This window comes from Solanum dulcamara, chromosome 8 (genome assembly GCF_947179165.1).
Source record: "Solanum dulcamara chromosome 8, daSolDulc1.2, whole genome shotgun sequence".
Lineage (NCBI taxonomy): Eukaryota > Viridiplantae > Streptophyta > Magnoliopsida > Solanales > Solanaceae > Solanum > Solanum dulcamara.
Window position 1 is genome coordinate 8,437,852 of NC_077244.1, and position 6,190 is coordinate 8,444,041.

The 6,190-nt window shown below is 33.6% G+C and overlaps 1 long non-coding RNA gene across 1 annotated transcript; it reads left to right on the forward strand.

The window, feature by feature from the left end:
• Positions 1-706: 706 nt before the first annotated feature.
• Positions 707-4,315, forward strand: LOC129901744 (uncharacterized). Its single transcript, XR_008769932.1, has 3 exons — positions 707-878; positions 975-1,148; positions 4,049-4,315. It is a non-coding gene; the product is annotated as an uncharacterized LOC129901744 (long non-coding RNA).
• The last annotated feature ends 1,875 nt before the right edge of the window (positions 4,316-6,190 follow it).

A 6,190-nucleotide genomic window follows, 5' to 3' on the forward strand; every position in this document is an offset into this window, starting at 1 on the left:
CGGACCTCGAACAACGGCTAGTAGGAATGCGCCCGAACCTCGAACCTGAAACACTCTAGAAAATTCCATAACTAAACGTTCATCCTAAAAGATTAAATAATAACAAATTACATTAGTGAAATAACAATTAGTTGTTAGAATCATGTCTCAGACTTGAGATAGAGGACACATATTTATGGCTGCTTATAAGTTGTCACATAAAAACCCTGCAGGTGGATTATATATCTGTTACGTGAAATATTTTAAGCATAAAAATAAAAGATTAAATTAATCGATGAATAAATTTTCAGAAGTTCGATTTAATTAATCGGTGTCGATAAATCTAACATGGGGAGTTAAATAAGATGAAATCGTAGACTTCAAAATTAAATCAAAGAATGCAATTACAAATTTTTAGCGAAATAATTTATTAAAATAAGATTAATTTATTCTTTTATAAATTAATATCGGGATTAGAAGCCTCAGTTAATAAATCTAGGGCCCCTATTATGCCTAAATAATTAACAAGTGTTGGGAAAATGATATTTTATAGAAGAGGTAAAATTATATTTTACTGGTCTTCTGAATATAGTAAGTCATTCTGAATTTTAAATGATTAGATAAAAATTGATTTTGTACTTAATGGCCACAAAACGTTTTGTCTTTTATTTCATTTTATTATTCCTTAATTGTTCCTATTAACTACTCCTTTATGGCTGAAAACATTTGGTCCTCCTCCTTGGAGTGAGGTTGTGTATAAAAGGACAAGGGGTTGTAGAAAATAAATATTTGCACACACAAATTCTGGTAGAGTAATTGGTGTGGAAAATAGCTAAAGATTGCAATTTCGTAATTCTGGATTCTTCATCTTTGAACGAATTTTGTGGTAGCTTCAATAAGTTAGTTGTTCTTCTAAGTTTGTTCAAGTTATATTATTTAGTTATAATGTAAATTGGTAATCTTGAATATTGTTTCTGCTATGCATATTTTAACAGGCGCGACGTCACCGAAGCGAAGAAAGAGTCGTTGGTGCGAGGGTCAGCGGACTGACTAACTCCGCAGGAGCGGCCTTGGCCCCGCACGCGCAAAATCACAGGTGCGACCAAGGCCCACAGGAGCGAGGGCTGCCGACGTGGCCAACTCCGCAGGAGCGACCAAAAGTATCCTGAGTATGTTATCTATATTATATTAAAATGTTATTGAACTTTTTTGGCCCTCATAAAAGACTCAGAAATCGTCTTTTGGTAAATAAAGAATTCTATTACCAAAGTAAGGGTATGTACAGCTCAAGAATAAAAACAGTACCTAACTGGCCTGGACTTATAAAAATTGTCCTTTGACTATAGCCATTTTCAACTAATGTAGGAGATGGAGGGAAGGGATTTCTTTTGAAGATGTAGAATTTTTTATGCAATTCTCTATTGTAATTCTTTATTTCTATATTTTAGATTAAATTTTTACTGTATTCCCTACATGTTATTTTAAGAATATGCGGAAAAACTGTTGTTTCTAATCTTATACTTTAACATTGTGTTATACTGTTGGTAACTTCACTTAATTAGTGAGATGGACACAGTAGAACATTGCATAATCACAGAGGAAATCTTGCACTATGCTCTGTAGTCACTGTAAGGTATGCAATGACCTTCCGATGAAACTAATGCATACCTAGTTATATTGGGACGTATTTTCATTTCTTCCACTATTATTACTATGTAAGTTAAAGAAGAATTCTGATTTTTCAGTATGAATTCTACAGATGACTTGTCATGTAAGTTATCTTATAATTTGCTGTGTCCTTTCTGATACTAAGTTCGTATCTAAAGCTTTTATTACTTATTCTCTTTTGGGCCTTCCTTTAAGGGTGAAATAATTAACTTGCTCTTGAACTCAGAATTTCATTAGTATTTTCTTATTGTTTATGTTCCAATGGAAGATGTGTCATTCTTCCATTAGAAAGCCCTACGTTTTTTAGTATTTGTCAAAAGAAGTGCATTAAATTGTTACCAAATGACATAAAAACTACCATTATTTGCTAGTAAAGGCGCTATTAAGGTTAGTAGCTATTATGAGTTATGACTAATGTGGGGATAGAGCTGCAAGTTTAAACTTGTTCTTTGGCTACTGATCATTTGTCTAATGTTTTCCATCCGAGGGAAATAGACCACTGCAACTCTCATTTTTCGTTGGTGTTTTTTAACTCTTTGGAGTTGATTGGGAATTTGAAGATGTGAACAGTTTGGAAGACAATTGCATCCCTGAGGACGACATGTTTCACTTGGATCGCTACTCCCCTATCTTGTTCTGTGCAGCAGATGCTCTTTGTGTGAAAGTGCCAATGAATCAGTAATCATCCACTGCTTCACTGCACCTTCAGTAAATAGATCTGGACTATGTTTCGTGCTATTTTTGGTGTCCAATGGTCATGCCAGGATGCATTAAACTTGCACTAAGCAGCCTGAGGGGACAATGAACACTACACAATTGCTGTACCTTCCTGCATTTTCTGGTCTATTTGGATGGAAAGGAATGTTAGATGTTTCAATGACTAGAGAAGCAATAATAAAAAGGTATGGCAAGACTGGATCACCTTGCCTTAGACACGTCTGAGTAGGCCAAAAACCTTCCGGAGTACCATTAATAGTGATAGATACTCTAATAGTAGTTATAGAATACTTATTCAGTGTTATGGCTCCTTTGGGATATGGAGCCAAAAATTATATTCTTGAAATTTTCCATTACTCATGGTAGTGTCTACGGGGTTTCAAAATGCTTTCTTTTGTGTATAGGAATTCAAGAGATGTTTGATGAGAGTTGAGCTCTTTTCTTTCTTGATTACACTCTGGAACTGTTTTATTTGGTTTCTCTATTTACCCAACGATGATAGCTAGGATTGATTCTTGAAGACTGAGATGAGTCCTAATAGAGAGATATAGATGCAAATGATTCATCTAGTTGATCCCGACTAATTTGGGATTGACATGTAATAAATTATGAGAACCTAGTGAGAGATCCATGGGTTTCAGTTCAGAACTACCTCTATGGATGATTTCTTCCGATGATTGACATGTAAGGCACCCTTTGGCCTTTTTGTTTTCTCATGGTTTCTATAAAGGAGGAAGAAAAGGCAAAATTTCAACAGACTAAGAACTTGAAAGATGCAAGAACAAACACTCTACTACTACGTGTCTGGGTGGTGGTGGCCGCACTTATTAGATTTCTTCTGTGGTCAATCATTATGTAGACCAGTTGTCAAAAGAAATGACATCCAATGCAATTGCAGAAGCTCACTGTGGTGGATGTTCAAACTTATGTTGCCTTTATGTTGTATAATCATGTAATGAAACATATTTCACCTAAACCTAATACTTCCTTATAGATGATATTGCAGGTGTATGTTCCTTTCATTCATTTGGGATTCTCTGTCATAATCAACACTCTAGTTGTTGACATGGAAATCCCTCTTGAAAGTGAAACGTATAGTTGGCCATGTGAGAATATGTGATTTGGCAGATATGGTCCAACATTAGGAGTGTGTTTGGTAGGAAGGAAAATGTTTTCCACGGAAAATGATTTCCTAGAAAATATATTCTTGAAAAATACAAGTAGATTTCTTACGTATTTTTTAGTGTTTGATAAGTAAGCAAGAAAATATTATCTAAAGAGCATTTATATGTTATTTGGCAAAACGTTATGGAGGTGGGTAGGGATGGAGAGAGTGGGGGTTCGAGGGCGGCGGGGGGTAGGATGGTCAAGGGATAATGATTGGGAGGAGACAATAAACTTGAAATGTCATTTAATGCAACTTGTTTTTTCTACTTCCATTAGAGAGGTCATTTTTCTCATTTTTAAGGAGCTCATTTTCCTAAATAAAATGTTTTCCAAACATTTTGATCAACCAAACATAGAAAAATTAAAAATATTTTTTGGAAAATGTTTCCGTCAATACAAACACACCCTAGGAATTGTTTGTCCATGTGCTTTATTTATCGTCATTGTGTCATTGCAGAACATATTTGTATTGAAAATTGTTTGTGAATGAACTTGAAAGGATATCCTTCATTTTCAGGCGGAGAAGTTGAATTCTAGGAATGAACACATGCTTGCTAGCGACTGACCGGTTATAATTTCTGCATGTGTGACGTTGTTGTTGAACCTGCAACAAATCATACTTGAATACAAATCTTATGATATGAGCTCAGCAACTTCCTCTGTTTCAACTCAACATAATGTTCTCCTTGGAAATTTTAGTCTGTTAAAGATTTTTTTGTGAACATAATGATGAAGGATCTTGTAATATTTCTCTCCTTTCGGTGATTCATTTGCTTATATAAATTCTTTGGAAGTTGTGTCTGTACTTGATAGCTTTATAACCTTCTCCTCTAATTTTTTTTTTTTAGAAACATCTACAGAATATAACAAACATCAATATATTTAATATAAATAGCTATAGTTTATCTTTTTTATATAATATAGATACAATTAAATATTAAAGGCCAAATCCATCCATGATCCTTTAAAGTTGACACCAAGTTTCATTTAGACACCTTAACTGGGCGATATTCACTTTAGATACCTTATGTAGGGTCCTACTGTGTCATTTGGACACTTTTTTAATAATGAGTTAAAATTACACAGTGTGTGTAACACACTCGCGAATGACCTGACACTACGACTAATTAAAAAAGAACACGTAAAATTTGAGTGCAAAATAATATTTAAAAAATACAAAAAAAAACTAAATTTCAGCTACAAATAATTTTAAAAAAATACATTTTTCTAAACCCCATCACAACTTCCCCACCCCTCCTTCCTCCTTTCTTTCCAAACTTTTCCGGCGCCTCCCGAACCCCCAATTTATTCTCTGTTTTTTTTTTTCATTTTAGGATTTTCATTAGATTTGGATTTTCATTTTTTTTCATAATTATAATTGTTGGATCTAAAGAAAAGAAAAGAGAAGAAGATGATGGTGGATGCGATTTTCAAATCTGAAAAAAAAATTAAAATTAAAAAATTCTTACGATAGTGATAAAATTAATGGTGATGGTGAGAACAAGAAATAAAGAGAGAAGAAATAAAAAAAATAGGGGTGTTGGTATAGAAAAAAGTGGAAGGAGGTGATGGTAGATTTAGAAAAGCAATACAACGAAGAAGAAAAATAGCTTAAAAACAGATTTGAATAAACAATTTGACCTCTATTGAAGGAGTTTAAGCTTGAAAAAAATGGTGAGAGATGGTAGCTTGAAAAATGGAGAAGAAGAAGAGAAAATAAAATAAAAAATGGCTAAATAAAGTCTTTCACGCGCTATTATTGAGTGTATGACACTCACTTTGCCATGTCAGCAAAAAGTGTCAAAATAACGTAGCAGAACCCTACATAAGGTGTCCAAAGTGAACATCGCCCACTTAAGATGTCTAAGTGAAACTTGATGCCAACTTTAAAGGGCTACCGATAGATTTGACCAATATTAAATAACAAAGTTAATTATACTTTTAATAATTATTTTTTAAATTGTATACATAATTAAACAAATATTTAGTAGCCAAACAATGAATGCACTCCTAATCAATGCACTTCCCAATTTTTTACCATCTTCAAGGTTTTATCTTGCAATATCCTTATTTCATTGTCCTCCCCCCCCCCCAATATTTTCATCTTAATCACGATTTTCTTTTGCATGATTTCAGCTTTATCAAGTAGCCTCAATTTCAATTTTTGTCCTCGTCTTTTTGTAGATTACACTTGTATACAACTACATGGTTCATCTATTTTTTATAAGGTTTCGTTGAAGAAATATTGTCTCCATTAGAATTCAAAGTATTCATATATCCTCCAACACTGGTATTTTAAGTAATCATACTTATATAAATACTGCATCCATTTGAATTCAAAGTATTCATATATGCTAGTATTTCTTGAATACAATTGGAACTATTTTGTGGTATGTTCTATTCTATTTGTTCCTTTTATATGGTTGTCCAAATGTATCAAACTTTTGTTTAATATCAAGAGTATAGCTATTTATGTAAGTTGATTAATGTGTTTCTTTACCCTTTAATCTTTATTTAACATGAGCTGCACAATTGTCACGCTTCGGGAGGGTACCCTAGACGTGGATGACACTTGAAGACCATTGATGGTCTCCAAGCGAACCACCTAGTCCAATCACGCATCCGTTCATTCAATCAATCGACGGAAGGCTTAAAAATA